Source organism: Cherax quadricarinatus, chromosome 24 (assembly GCF_038502225.1).
Source record: "Cherax quadricarinatus isolate ZL_2023a chromosome 24, ASM3850222v1, whole genome shotgun sequence".
Taxonomy (NCBI): domain Eukaryota; kingdom Metazoa; phylum Arthropoda; class Malacostraca; order Decapoda; family Parastacidae; genus Cherax; species Cherax quadricarinatus.
Genome location: NC_091315.1, coordinates 11,370,481 through 11,387,029, shown reverse-complemented (window position 1 = coordinate 11,387,029; position 16,549 = coordinate 11,370,481). Strand labels below are relative to the sequence as shown.

Here is a 16,549-nt window from a genome sequence, read left to right as displayed (position 1 = left end):
GAACATCATGTTTACTTCTTATAGTTTTTGCACAAAACAGTGATAATAATCACTTCCAATGATTAAACCAATTGGATTAACAGTGTCCGCCTGTTCGTCTGGACAAGGTAAGTTGACCTTGGTGCCGTTAGTCCCCTGATCTGCACAAACTTAGGCAAATCATCTACTACCGCAGCTTCCACTGTCTTTTTCCTGTTTCCTAAACCAACAGTGAATTTGGCTACGTCATATGTCTGTTTACCAGAACTTTAAAAAAAAAAAGCTATATCCAGGTGTACTTTGGAGTGGGGCTGTTTAATTATTTTTTTTATTTATTTTATGTCTTTGCAAACAGTACATTGAGATTTTGTATTTACAATAGTGGTTTGCACTGCAAAGAGAGCCTCTATTATGCCTAGGCATTATGGTCCAACTTAACATTATTGGCTTACAGACTACTTAACACTAAGGAGTATATCATAGTTGTACAGTAGATTATTAATTATAAGTTAATTAAATTTGTATAAGACAAAAGATATATTCATATATTCGAAAATGCTTTTTGTGAAAACAATGATTCAATTATATTCCTGTCAACAATGGATAAAAGGTTCAAAGTGATTGTTGAAGTTATGATGTGGGAGTACATAGGTGAGTGTGTACTGAGTATTTAGCATTTAGTCTAGGGTGATTAAGTGGCTTCTAAGAAGAGTCTTAAATTGATTTTCAGACTGGGTTACTTTAATATCTTCTGGTAATGAATTCCATATTTTGGGGCCCTTTATGTGCATAAGAGTTTTTACACAGTGTGATATGGACACGAGGTATATCAAAAAGAGATCTGTGTCTTGTGTTGTGGTCATGTGTCCTGTTTAGGTTGGTGAGAAGTTTGAGTGGAGGGTTTATATTTGCGTGTATTGTTCTGTGTATGTAGTAGGCACATGAATAAGTATGAATGTTCTTAATGGTGAGCAGATTCAGACTTGAAAATTGGTGAAGTATGCTGGCGGGAGTGGGAATTTGTTATCATTCTTACTGCTGCCCTATGCTGGGTTAATAGGGATTTTAGGTGATTGGATGTTGTTGATCCCTATGCACAAATTCCATATGTAAGATAAGGGTATATGAGTGTATGGTACAGTGCCAGGAGAGATGATTGTGGAATGTAGTACCTTATCTTTGATAGTATGCCTACAGTCTTGGAGATTTTCTTGGTGATTTGTTGTGTGTGTGTCAGGAACTTAAGGCTACTGTCAAGGTGGATACCTAGGAATTTTCCCTCTGTAAGTCTTGTGACTGATGATCCATTTAGCGTTATGTTAATTGGATCATTTCCAACTTTGTTTCCAAACTGAATGAAATAGGTTTTATCAGTATTCAGGGTAAGTTTGTTAGTCATCATCCAGGCAGATATTTTCTGTAATTCGGCATTGACTGTGTTTGCTAGTATGACTGTGTTTGGGTGGGAAAAGACATATGTAGTGTCATCTGCAAATAATATGGGTTTGAGTAGCTGTGATGCATTCGGTAGATCATTGATGTAAATGAGAAAGAGGAGTGGTCCAAGGACACTTCCTTGTGGGACTCCTACTGTGATTGGTTGGAAGAGTTTGCATAATTTGCATACACATATTGAGTTCTGTTACTAAGGTATGATTTTAGGTAGTTGAGGGAGTGGCCTCTGATACCATAGTGTGTTAATTTGGAGTACAGCAGTTCATGGTCGACTGTATCGAAATTATTATTATTATTATTATAATCAAGGGGGAAGCGCTAAACCCGGAGGATTATACAGCGCCTGGGGGGGGGGGGGATGTGGAAGGCATTCAGGCTTAATTCGGGGAACTGGAGCACAGATCCAATTCCCTAAATCAAGAGCCCCTCACCAACATCAAGGAACCTTCCTTGAGGGGGACTGTATCGAAAGCTTTACGTAAATCCATGAAAATGCCCAGCGGGACTTCTTTCTTTTCAAGTGCGGTATATATTAGTTCTAACATGTGTATGATAGCATCATTTGTACTTTTATTATTCCTGAATCCAAACTGACAAGGGTTTAATATGTTGTGTGAGACGAGGTAGGAATAGATCCGTCTATGAATCAATTTTTCAAAGATTTTAGAGAGCAGAGGTAAGTTAGATATTGGTCTATAGTTATTCAAGTTAGCTTGGACACCTCCTTTGTGGATCGGAGTGACCTTCGCTATTTTGAGGATTGTTGGGAAGGTAGATGATTCAATGGATTTGTCAAAGAGCGTTGCAATAATTGGTGACAATACTTGAGAAGCCTTTTTGTACATAAAAGCAGGCAAGTTGTTTATGTCTCCTGCCTTGTTTTTAAGGGTATTTATAATGAGCGTAACTTCTATGGGGTTGGTTGGAGCCAGGAATAGCGTATTTGGGTAGGTACCTATGAGGTAGTCTGATGAATGGGTATTTACGCTTGGTACTTTGTTCACTAGATTTTTTCCTATGGTGGAGAAGAAAACATTGAGTTTGTTTGCTGTTTCGGTTGGAGTGAGTATGGGTTCATCTGATTTTGTTAGTTTGATTGTTTTGTTTTTGGATAACTTTTTAGTTTCAAGAATTTCAGATAGAGTTTTCCAGGTTTTTTTCATATCACCTTTGATGTTATGTAATCTATTTTCATAATACAATTTTTTAGACCTTCTTATCAGGCTGGTAAGTGCTGTCGAGTAACGTTTAGACTGTTCTCTAGTTATTTGACCCATTCTATACTGTTTTTCATATTTGTGCTTTAATGGATTTGAGGATGCTTGGTGTTAGCCAGGGATTATTCAGTCTCTTTGCTGTGATCTGTTTAGTTTTTCTAGGGCAATGTTTCTTATAGAGGCTTTGGGCTTTTTTTTAGAAAATTATTTATACATTCATTCATATCTGTATATGTTTCAAGCTCATTTTGCCAATCGATGTTATTCATAGCTGCTATAAAGTTGTTAACTGCTGTCTCGTTATGTAGTCTGAAGGTTACTTTAGTAATGTCTTGTGGCAGTTTGCCCAGATTAGTTATGAGAAAGGTTGGGTAGTGGTCTGTAGTGTTGTCTGTGATTATGCCTGATTTTAAAGGGGATATGGTGTTTGTCCAGATGTGGTCTATTAAGAAGATGCTTGTCTCAGTGATTCTTGTAGGTTTAGATAGTGCTGGTAGCAACAGGCAGTTACTCATTGTGTTTGTGAATTCGGTTACTTTTGGGTCCTGGTCGTGTAGTATGTTTATGTTGAAATCTCCTGTTAGTAGTAGGTGGTCCTTATTCATGTGTGCATCAGTAATCATGTTTCCTAGTTTTTCACTAAAGTGATAAATGTTTGACTGTGGTACTCTGTAGATGTTTAGAATTGTGAGGGGTTTTTGCAGGTCTTTTGATTTAAATTTGGCTATGATATATTCTCCACGTTCATCTCTTGTGCAAGATTTATTGATACAGTTTCTGTAACACTATTCTTCTTATGAAGGACCTTTGTGAGCCTTGATCAAATAGTGTTAGCACATTTGTTTTGTGTAATTTATTAGATAACTCATTTTGAGCTATTGGGAGAGCAGTCGATTTACTTATCCCTTACATAAAATGCTGTTGTTTGGTAACTTCCGGTTTCTGTGGAAGTCAGTTGTTGGTCAGCACAAGTGCTTGAGCATAAAGCTGTATGGTGCATACCCTTGCATTTAAAACACTTCTTCAGTGAGCATTTACTTCCCTTGTGTTCACCTAAACAGTTAGTGCACCTATTCAGCTGTTGAGCACGTTGTTTTCGTGCCTCCATTGTGTATTGAATACAATACTGTGCCCAATGTATTTTAACCACGAACAAGTGGTATATAATCAATAACAACACTGTGACTAGCTGGGGGGTCGAACCCATGTTGTTTTAGCCTGCATCATGGTGAGTGAAAAATTATGACTCAACGCACTGGACCATACAATCCTACAAGAATCACGCACCCAGCAGAGCTAGGTGTTGCACCATTATCCGAGGACATACGATGGTGTGGGTGCCTCAGAGTAAATTTCATTCTACTTCCCGTTTGGTGTACTAGCCTCCACAAACAGTATATATAGAATTGTAACCACAAGCAAGTGGTATTTAATAAGAACACTGCAACTAGCCGGGGGATCGAACCTGTGTTCTTTTAGCCCGCCTCATGGTGAGCGAAAATTCACGATGCTCTGACCCACTGGACCATACAATCTTACAAGAATCACACACCCAGCAGAGCTAGGTGTTGTACTGTGATCTGAGGACATACGATGGAGTAGGTGCCTCAGAGCTAATTTCATTCTACTCCCCGTTTGGTGTACTAGCCTCCACAAACAGCATATATAGTATTGTAACCATGAACAAGTGGTATTTAATCAATAACAACACTGCAACTAGCCGAGGGATCAAGCCCGTGTTGTTTTAGCCCGCCTCATGGTGAGTGTAAATTCATTACACTGTAACCCACCCAGCAGAGTTGTACTGTGATCCGAGGACATATGATGGTGTAGGTGCTTCAGAGCTAATTTCATTCTACTCCGTTTGGTTACTAGCCTCCATAAGCAGAATATGTATATATGTATATTACTGTGACCACGAACAAGTGGAATTGGTCAATAACAACACTGCACTAGCCAAGGACTCGAACCCCTGCTGCTTTGGCCTACCTCATGATGGGCGAAAACACATGATGCCCTAATCCACTGAACCATATGATCCTTAAGAGTTGCACATCCAGCAGCACTGAATGTTGTACTCGCTACCCAAGGATACACGATGGCGTGGATGACTCTAGGCTAATTTCATTCTAGTCCCTGTTTGGTGTACTAGTTCAACGAGCAGTATTTTATAGTATTGTGACCACGAACGAGTGGTATTGATCAATAACAACACTGCACTAGCCAAGGACTCAAATCCATGCTGCTTTGGCCTGCATATATAGTACACTCATTAATTACCTTAAAATATTATTAGTCTTAATGTATGGTGAAAGGTGAGTTTTATCTGTATAAAGTCTGGTTGGGAAGTATGGGTACTCTGCAGGGGCCGCCCTCCCCACCCCACCCACACATAATGTAAACAACCCAGATGAACCCGTCTGGTTTTCGTCATTTTACATTGTGTACAAGTTGTCTCCATGTTGATACAGTAGAATAAATAAAGAGAAACACTCCCATTCTCATGTAACACCATTTTTAGAAGAAATGACACCCTGAGTGAAGGCATACGAAAGGAATAATTTTCTAGTTACCTCCAGTAATATTATAGTGACACATTTTCTCTGATGTTGGGCTAAAAGTCGTCCTACAAGTTGCCTGGCTACCACAAGTCCTACAAGTTGCCTGGCTACCACAAGTCCTACAAGTTGCCTGGCTACCACAAGTCCTACAAGTTGCCTGGCTACCACAAGTCCTACAAGTTGCCTGGCTACCACAAGTCCTACAAGTTGCCTGGCTACCACAAGTCCTACAAGTTGCCTGGCTACCACAAATCCTACAAGTTGCCTGGCTACCACAAGTCCTACAAGTTGCCTGGCTACCACAAGTCCTACAAGTTGCCTGGCAACCACAAGTCCTACAAGTTGCCTGGCTACCACAAGTCCTACAAGTTGCCTGGCTACCACAAGTCCTACAAGTTGCCTGGCTACCACAAATCCTACAAGTTGCCTGGCTACCACAAGTCCTACAAGTTGCCTGGCTACCACAAGTCCTACAAGTTGCCTGGCTACCACAAGTCCTACAAGTTGCCTGGCTACCACAAGTCCTACAAGTTGCCTGGCTACCACAAGTCCTACAAGTTGCCTGGCTACCACAAGTCCTACAAGTTGCCTGGCTACCACAAGTCCTAAAAGTTGCCTGGCTACCACAAGTCCTAAAAGTTGCCTGGCTACCACAAGTCTAAAAGTTGTCTGGCTACCACATATCCGACAAGATGCTGGCTACCACAAATCCTACAAGTCGCCTGGCTACCACAAGTCCTGCAAGTCGCCTGGCTACCACAAATCCTACAAGTCGCCTGGCTACCACAAGTCCTACAAGTCCTACAAGTACAAGTTGCCTGGCTACCACAAGTCCTACAAGTTGCCTGGCTACCACAAGTCCTACAAGTTGCCTGGCTACCACAAGTCCTACAAGTTGCCTGGCTACCACAAGTCCTACAAGTTGCCTGGCTACCACAAGTCCTAAAAGTTGCCTGGCTACCACAAGTCCTAAAAGTTGCCTGGCTACCACAAGTCCTAAAAGTTGTCTGGCTACCACATATCCGACAAGATGCTGGCTACCACAAATCCTACAAGTCGCCTGGCTACCACAAGTCCTGCAAGTCGCCTGGCTACCACAAATCCTACAAGTCGCCTGGCTACCACAAGTCCTACAAGTCGCCTGGCTACCACAAGTCCTACAAGTTGCCTGGCTACCACAAGTCCTACAAGTTGCCTGGCTACCACAAGTCCTACAAGTTGCCTGGCTACCACAAGTCCTACAAGTCGCCTGGCTACCACAAGTCCTGCAAGTCGCCTGGCTACCACAAATCCTACAAGTCGCCTGGCTACCACAAGTCCTACAAGTTGCCTGGCTACCACAAGTCCTACAAGTTGCCTGGCTACCACAAGTCCTACAAGTTGCCTGGCTACCACAAGTCCTACAAGTTGCCTGGCTACCACAAGTCCTACAAGTTGCCTGGCTACCACAAGTCCTACAAGTTGCCTGGCTACCACAAGTCCTACAAGTTGCCTGGCTACCACAAGTCCTACAAGTTGCCTGGCTACCACAAGTCCTACAAGTTGCCTGGCTACCACAAGTCCTACAAGTCGCCTGGCTACCACAAGTCCTACAAGTCGCCTGGCTACCACAAATCCTACAAGTCGCCTGGCTACCACAAGTCCTACAAGTTGCCTGGCTACCACAAGTCCTACAAGTTGCCTGGCTACCACATCTCATATTTACGTTAATTTATTCTACTGTGGGGTGTATTTAGATGGCTTAAGCAAAATGTCTATATTAACATTTTATATGATATTAAACCCGAAACTTTCAGGGTCCCCAGGTCCTCTCCGAGACTTGTTCTCAGGGTCCCCAATTTAAAAAAAAACAATATTTTTTCTTACGAAAAGATAGAGAATCTTTTCCCGATCATGACACCAAAAGTATGAAATTTAATGGAAAACTTACGGAATTATGCTCTCGCGAAGTTAGTGGTCTCGACGATGTTTACGCATCGGCGATTTTGCCCAATTTGAGCACTATTTTCGGCCAATTCCAGTGTACTAGTCGACAAAAATCATATTATTATTATAATCAAAAAGAAGCGCTAAGCCACAAGGGCTATACAGCAGACAAAAATCATAACTATTTCGCTAGAACTCCATTTTTTCTATCGAATGAGTATAAGAAACCACCCATTTACCGATTTCAACTATCAAATAAAATGGTCAGAATTTAGCAATTTTACCAATTTCACACAAATTTCAAAAGATGCCAATTTCCGAATAGGGTCCAGAACAAACAAGAAAGATATTCCTGGCACTAAAATAACAAGTTCTCTGTTCGTTAGTCACATCCCCAGGCCCCTCCTATATTTCTTTGGCTTTCCACTTTGAATTTTTATTATTACAAAAAATAGAAGATTTACTGTTATGCAGACTACTGCATTAGTGTAGAAATGGTATAAATAATATCAGCGCACCTGTGAAAGAATATTAGACTCACCAGTTGACGTGTATTGGACGCTTGGCATTTGTTTACTTTTGAACTTTGGTAAAAATCGAACATTTCTGCTACTTCGAACTCATTTCAAGGTACTTTTCATTGTAAAACCAGTCAAAATCATCTCAATTTCTGTAATATGTCTTCCATTCTATAAAATGAGACTAAGAAAACTAGAATACAACAATAAATACCATACGAAAATACAGTGCAGTGGCTGTTTTAATCCAAAAACATGGTCAAAGTTTTTTTTTCTCTCTAATTACGCACTGTGTGCTGCAGGATTTTTTTTATACTGCGCACACTGACCACATAGACCCATTCTTTCATATGTAGGCCTACCAGCTTTCTCTCACTAGATTTGAGGGCGCTAGAATTTAGGCGTACTAGTACGTCAAAAACCCTGGGGCGTAAGCCATACTAGTACGGCCGAAAACCTGAAAGGGTTAATGCTCCTTAGAATGATTATTATTGTGTTATTATTATTATTAATATGGCAGCTTCAAGACTCATAAGACACTCTTAGTGATTTTAATGTGTACCTGCATGCCAGCACAGTGTGTAAGTTGACTTAGGTACAGGTACATATACATATATATAATTATCAGTTATAATAATAATGTACTGAATTCACAAATACTATGAGTAACTGCTTGTTGCTACCATCAGTAACAAAACCTACAAGAATTACAGAGACTAGTTTCCCTACTAGACCACATCTGGACTAACACCATATCCCCTTTAAAGTCAGGCATAATCACAGATAATACCACAAACCACTACCCTACCTTCCTCATAATTAATCTAGGTAAATTACCCCAAGACACTACTAAAGTCACTTTCAGACTTCATAATGAGGCAGCCATTAATAACTTCACAACAGCAATACAAACATTGACTGGCACACTGAGCTAGAAATCTATACAGATATTGACGAATGTATTAATAATTTTCTAAAAAAGACCCAATACCTCTATAACAAGCACTACCCTAAAAAAAACTAAACAGATGACAGCTAAGAGACTGAACAGTCCCTGGCTAACACTCAGCATCCTCAAATCCATAAATACAAAGCACCTATATGAAAAAAGTATAGAATGGGTCACATAACCAGAAACCAAACAAAACGTTACTCGTCAATCCTAACTAGCCTGATAAGAAGGGCTAAAAAATTGCATTATGAGAAGAGATTATCCAACTCAAAAGGTGATATAAAAAAGACCTGGAAAACCCTATCAGAAATTCTAGGAACAAAAAAGATATCAGGGAATAGCGCAATTGAACTAACTAAACCAGATGAACCCCCAACTCCCACCAACTGAAACAGCAAAGAGACTCAATGATTTCTTCTCCACCATAGGAAAAAGCCTAGCCAATAAAATCCCAAGCTCAAATACCCCACCCAATAATTACCTCACTGGCAACTACCCGAACACACTGTTCCTAGCTCTGACTAACCCAGCAGAAGTCTCCCTTATTATCAACACACTAACAAACAAGACAGGAGATTTAAATACCTTACCACCCTTTATATACAAAAGTGTCGCAAGTGCTGTCACCAATCATTGCAACACTCTTTAACAAATCCATCGAATCCTCTACCTTCCCTAGAGTTCTCAAAATAGCGAGTCACCCCGATACATAAAGGAGACCAAACAGACTTGAATAACTATAGGCCAATATCCAACTTACACCCCCTCTCTAAAATCTTCAAAAAGTTAATTCATAAGCGAATCTATTCCTACCTCATCTCCCACGACATACTCAACCCCTGTTTGGGTTGAGGCCTAATAAAAATACGAATGATGCTATTATACATATGCTAGAACAAATATATGCTGCGCTAGAGAAAAAAGAAGTCCCACTGGGACTTCATGGTACAGTTGACCATGATTTGCTCCACATAAAATTGTCACACTATGGTATAAGAGGGCACTCCCTCAACTACCTAGTCATACCTCAGCAACAGAAGCGAATATGTGTACACAAAAGAAGCAAACTCTTCCACACAGCCAATTACAGTTGGTGTCCCACAGGGAAGTGTCCTTGGCCCTCTTCTCTTTCTCGTTTACATAAACGACCTGCCAAATGCATAGCAACTACTCAAACCCACACTATTTGCAGATGACACTACATATGTCTTCTCTCACCCAAGCCCAGTCATGCTAGCCAATACTGTAAATACCGAATTACAGAAAATATCTACCTGGATGATGACTAACAAACTTACTCTCAACATTGACAAAACCTACTTCATTCAGTTTGGAAACAGAGCTACAGATGTCTGTCTTAACATAATGATAAACGGATCGCCTGTCACAAATCTCACAGAGGGAAAATTCTTAGGAATCCACCTTGATAATAGACTCAAATTTCAAACACATGTACAGCAAATTTCCAAGAAAATTTCCAAGACCGTAGGCATACTATCGAAGATACGGTACTATGTTACACAGTCAGCCCTCTTGGCCCTATATCACTCACTTATTTACCCCTATCTCACCTATGGAATTTGTGCATGGGGCTAAACAACAATAAACCATCTCAAACCATTAATTACCCAACAAAAGGCTGCAGTCAGAATAACAAATTCCCACTACAGGCAGCACACTCCACCAATATTCAAAACTCTAAACCTACTCACCGTACAAAACATCCATACTTATTACTGTACCTACTACATACATAGAACACTTAACTCGGATATAAACCCTCCCCTCAAACGTCTCCTTACCAACCTCAGTAGATAATAATTATAATAATCAAGGGGGAAGCGCTAAACCCGGAGGATTATACAGCGCCTGGGGGGGGGGATGTGGAAGGCATTCAGGCTTAATTCGGGGAACTGGAGCACAGATCCAATTCCCTAAATCAAGAGCCCCTCACCAACATCAAGGAACCTTCCTTGAGGGGTCAACCTCAGTAGAACACATGACCATAACACAAGGCACAGATGCTCTGCATACAAGAGGCTTTTGGCATGTTACACTTAACCACTGTATTTCTTTGTACATCTATGTATCATGTCCAAATTAATAATAAATAAATAAATAAATAAATGTAGTCTGCCTGGGCTACATACCTACACCAACCTACATAGCTACACGATATTTAATGTGGCCCAGAGCCATTTTATTACCATCGACATACCATTTTCACTGAGTTTAATTGTTTCTAACAACTATCTTTGGATGCCATCATAAACAAATGGAGAAGTAATGAATAATTCAAGCTGAGAATTGTAAACAAGTGTTATGTATTAAGGGGAGTGACTAATGTCTTCCCTCTGCCCGGCTACCACACCTCAATAGTAACATGTTTCTTATATAATTTTTAAGAAAATATAATAGATGGATTGATGAAAATTTCTGTATTAACGTAAAATAAGACATTTAATGTGCCCAAGAGTGATTATTATTAGTATTACGTAATGTTTTCCCTCCACCCGGCAACCACACCTCCATAGCATATAAAAAGCATGTTTATGTGCTATGTAACATATTTCTTATATAATTTTAAGAAAATATCATAGATGGATTAATGAAAATGTCTATATTGACGTAAAATTAGCCATTTAATGTGCCCAAGAGCGATTATTACATCATAGAGATGTGCTCATGGAGAATGTAAACAAACTGGGTGACGCATGCCGTATTTGAAAGACCATTTGCCATATAGAAAGTTTTGGTCATAATTTGAGATCACCGTGTTAGCAGAACACCATAAGGCGTAATGCTGAAAAGCGGGGCTCTACTAAGCAGGACCCTAACTATGCCAGTGCCATCACTGAATGGGAGACTCTTGCTGCTCCAGCACCAAACCCTAGTGCAGCACTGGCTTACAGTCAGGCTGGGATGGCCCCATCACTGAAAAGGTGCTTGCCAACATGCTCAGGGCTACAACATCAGACAGGGAGACTGCACGTCTCCAAGCTGTGAGTGCACCTCACTCCGGGGACTTCCTCCAAACAGTTCCCATATCGGCAATGGGAACGCGCCTCAACCCCAAGACCCTTCGTATTGCAGTGACTCTGCACCTTGCTGCCCCAATTCACACAGAATATACGTGTATTTGCGGCGATGCGCAAGCCGACCAATATGGTCTACATGGTCTTAACTGCTCCAAAACCAAAGGCTGGCATGCAAAACACAATGAAGTTAACGACATAAAGAGAACCCTTGTTACAGCTGGATGCCCAGCTGAGAGGGAGCCCCAATCACTAGCAGCCAACAATACTCACAACCCAGCAAACCACCCCAACAGGATCACCACCTATCCTTGGAAGAATGGCAAGCTCTTAGCATGGGATTATACCTGTGTGTCCACACTGGCAGACACCTATATCCATTACAGTGTTGGGCGACAAGGAGGAGCTGCTGACCACAGGGAGTACAAAATTGGCATGTACAGGGACATAAACCAACAATATCAATTTGTCCCAGTGGGATCAGAGACCTTGGGATCATGGGGAAAACATGCCACATGTTTCTTTAAAGAACTGGGTTACAGACTCATTGACACCACCAGAGACCCAAGGGCAGCCACTTTCATGTTCCAGCGCCTCAGTGTGGCCATCCAGAGGGGAAATGCATGCTGCATACTGGGCTCGCGTCCGGCTTCGGAGGAGCTGCAGGAGATTCATAACCTTTGATATATTGTACCAATGTTTTCATGCTTGTGTTTTCTATCAGCGTATTCTGTCTATTAATAAAGTTCACATGTAGCTGTAGGGGGTGGTAGGAGAAGAAAATATTCAAACAGCTCCGGGGAGAACGCTGAGTTTTCCCTGAGGTACATTTAGTCTTCTCTGAGGATGAGGGTTCCCAGTTCAGTTTTATATATATATATATATATATATATATATATATATATATATATATATATATATATATATATATATATATATATATATATATAATAATAATAATAATAATAATAATAATCAGATTAAGTAACATTTTTGCGTCAAAATATTGGCTTGGTTAACAACACTGAACTGGGTAAAAGTCATTTGTCCTGAACGTGTGGCAGGATTCGATGAAATAACTTTCAAAACAAGCTTGGTGTCTGGGGGCTAAGCGCCCATATTTTTTTGCAGGTCTAGTTTCGTGGTAAAGTACTGTGGACTCTGATATAGAGTTATCAGGTTTGAGTCCTGCTGTAGACATAGAGACAATGTTTTGTTAATAATTTCGCCTGTTTGCGAATTGTTAATCATTTCACATCTCTTTCGTTGTCCACTGCATGTGACAGGATTCAATGAAATAACTTCCAAAATGAGCTTGGTGCCTGGGGGTATGGGGAAACATCACTTAGCTTTGGCTAAGCGCCCATACTTTTCGCAGGTCTAGTCTCGTGGTAAAGTACTGTGGACTCTGATACAGAGTTAGCAGGTTCAAGTCCTGCTGTGGATGTAGAGACAATGTTTGTATATATATAGTATACGGTGGTACCCCGAGTTTCAGCCATAATTCGTTCCAGAAGGCTGCTCAAGTGCCGTTACCAAACAAATTTGTTCCCATAAGGACTAATGTAAATTAGATTAGTCCGTTTCAGACCCCCAAAAATACAGTGGACCCCCACCTTATGATATTAATCCGTTCCTGAAAGCTCATCGTATGCTGAAATTATTGTAAGGTGAATTAATTTTCCCCATAAGAAATATAATGGAAATCAAATTAATCCATTCCTGACACCCCAAAGTATGAAAAAAAAAAAATTTTTACCACATGAAATATTAATTTTAATACACACAAACTGACACTTACCTTTATTGAAGATCTGGTGATGATTGATGGGATGGGAGGAGGGGAGAGTGTGGAAGTTGTTAGTGTTTAGAAGGGGAATCCCCTTCCATTCGGACTTTAGGTAGCACGTCCTTTTCCGGGGTTACTTCCCTTCTTTTAATGCCACTAGGACCAGCTTGAGTCACTGGACCTCTGTCGCACAACATATCTGTCCATAGAGGCCTGTACCTCCCGTTCCTTTATGATTTGTCTAAAGTGGTTCACAACATTGTCATTGCAATAGTCACCAGCACGGCTTGCAATGGCTGTGTGAGGGTGATTTTCATCTATAAAGGTTTGCATTTCAAGCCACTTTGCACACATTTCCTTAGTCTTTGAAGTAGGCAACTTCTTCAATTTCTCTCCCCCCTCCTCCAAAGCAGTTTCCTCAGGTCTGGCCTCTTGCTGTTGAAGATGATCTTGCAGCTCATCAGTGGTTAGTTCTTCATTGTCCTCCTCCACCAACACTTCCACATCCTCCCCACTAACCTCCAACTCAAAGGACTTCCCCAATGCCACAATTGATTCCATAAATGGCATACGCTTCTCAGGGTTAGCCTCAAATCCTTCAAAATCCCTTTTGTCTACACATTCTGGCCACAGTTTCTTCCAAGCAGAGTTCAAGGTCCTCTTAGTCACTCCCTCCCAAGCCTTACCTATAAGGTTTACACAACTGAAGATACTAAAGTGATCTTTCCAAAACTCTCTTAGAGTCAATCGAGTGTCTGTGGTCACTACAAAGCACTTTTGAAACACAGCTTTTGTGTAGAGCTTTTTGAAGTTTGAAATGACCTGCTGGTCCATGGGCTGCAGGAGAGGAGTGGTATTAGGAGGCAAAAACTTGACCTTAATGAAGCTCCTGTCCCCAGAAAGTCGCTCTGGCAAGTCTGTAGGATGAGCAGGAGCATTGTCTAATACCAGGAGGCACTTAAGGTCCAATTTATTTTCCAGGAGGTAATTCTTCACAGTGGGGGCAAATGCATGGTGTAACCAGTCATAGAAAAAGTCCCTAGTGACCCATGCATTAGTGTTTGCCCTCCACAGCACACACAAATTAGCCTTGAGGACATTGTTTCTCCTGAACACTCTGGGAGTTTCAGAGTGATACACCAATAAAGGCTTCACTTTGCAATCACCACTAGCATTAGCACACATCAACAGAGTAAGCCTGTCTTTCATAGGCTTATGTCCTGAGAGTGCCTTTTCCTCCTGAGTAATGTACGTCCTGTTTGGCATTTTCTTCCAAAACAGGCCTGTTTCGTCACAATTAAACACTTGTTCAGGTTTCAGTCCTTCACTGTCTATGTACTCCTTGAATTCCTGCACATATTTTTCAGCCGCTTTGTGGTCTGAACTGGCAGCCTCACCATGCCTTATCACACTATGTATGCCACTACGATTCTTAAATCTCTCAAACCAACCTTTGCTGGCCTTAAATTCACTCACATCACCACTAGTTGCAGGCATTTTTCTAATTAAATCCTCATGCAACTTCCTAGCCTTTTCACATATGATCACTTGAGAGATGCTATCTCCTGATATCTGTTTTTTGTTTATCCACACCAATAACAGCCTCTCAACATCTTCGAGTACTTGCGATCTCTTATTCGAAAACAAAGTTGCACCTTTTGCAAGAACAGCTTCCTTGATTGCCGTTTTGTTGGCCACGATAGTAGCGATGGTTGTTTGGGGTTTGGTATACAATCTGGCCAGCTCCGAGACACGCACTCCACTTTCGTACTTAGCAATTATCTCTTTCTTCATTTCCATAGTAATTTTCACCTTTTTTACTGCAGGGCTGGCACTAGAAGCTTTCTTGGGGCCCATGGTGACTTATTTTGCAGGTACAATCACTAAAAACGCTGTGATAATATGAAATGTTCCGATTGTATGTGTGGATGCGACCGCACTGGCTGGCTTGTAAACACTGGTACCCACGGGGCAGCTGAGGCGCGCTCAGGCCACGCGTGGGACGTGTCTCGGACAAATCGCGCGAGGCGAGTTTTTTAGCGTGAGGTGAGGCAAAATTTTTGCATTAAAATGTATCGTATGGTGGATTTAATGTAACATGATGCCATCGTAAGGTGGGGGTCCACTGTACACTTAAAAAAAGAACTTACAATAATACACTTACATAAGTGTTCGAGTTGGGAGCTGTACGAAACTCGGGGTACCACTGTACTACATCTAGTTTATATAGAAGTACAACATACCTCTAGTGTTTTTTGGAGAAAGATCTTAAACTAGGTGAAATACCAGTGCCCTTACAATATGCAGACATAGACAAAAATTACAAAGTAGCAGATATTATACATCACAATGTCTCTGAGAAAGTAGTGAGATGCTTAGTTTCAAATTTTATGGTAAACCACAACAACATAGCACATATCACCATGGATTTCTAGCAGGATCATGCTTGCCACAACTTTAGCAAAGTACATTACAATGTTCAGTTTTAGTGTTTTTATCTTCACAGCACAGATAAAAACTCATCCACAGTTTTATACTGTCCTAGTAGGTTAATGGACACCACCCATCTATCAAAACACTGCCTTCCTGTCAAATGAGAGTAAAATGGAAACCTATTTATTTTATACAGTCTAGCAGGATTGATGATCTTTTCTTTCTGTATGATTAACATGTAAGATGACAGGCAGATTTTACAAACCTCTATTTACTTTCAGGATACACATACCTTTATTTTCCTATATGCTTCTTAATAGGTCTTAATCCTGTGATACTTCCTTTCCACTGGTCTGAGATCAATCTGCGGGAAAAATAATCCCCAGAACTACTAAGAGGCATAAAATTTCCTCAGTAAACAAGACAGAAAGTGTGCAGGCAGTTTTTTATTTAGCATATACTTTTTTTTAAATTTCTAGTGGTTATAACACTTATTACCTCCTTGCACCCTATTCCAGAAGGCCACCACTATCTGTAAAACACTTTTCTTAGTATTCTTTCTAGTTTTTTTTTTTTTTGAAAATGTGTTGCTCTTTTGTTTAACCTATTCATGGTGCTATGAAATTTTTATCTCTTTTCTCATGTTATTATACATAGTTGGAGTTTATTATGTGTTCTCTTATC

The 16,549-nt window shown here is 40.6% G+C and overlaps 1 protein-coding gene across 3 annotated transcripts in view; it reads right to left on the bottom strand.

Moving 5' to 3' along the window:
- Nucleotides 1-16,245, bottom strand: part of LOC128690816 (kelch-like protein 20) — a 165,852-nt gene extending 149,607 nt beyond the window's left edge. For 2 of the 3 annotated variants that reach the window (XM_053779546.2, XM_053779545.2), the window contains exon 1: nt 16,158-16,241. The gene's annotated coding sequence lies outside the window, so the exon portion shown is untranslated. Of the gene's footprint in view, nt 1-16,157 lie in introns of all 3 variants that reach the window. The other variant, XM_070088184.1, reaches the window with a different exon arrangement.
- Between the last annotated feature and the right edge of the window lie 304 nt (nt 16,246-16,549).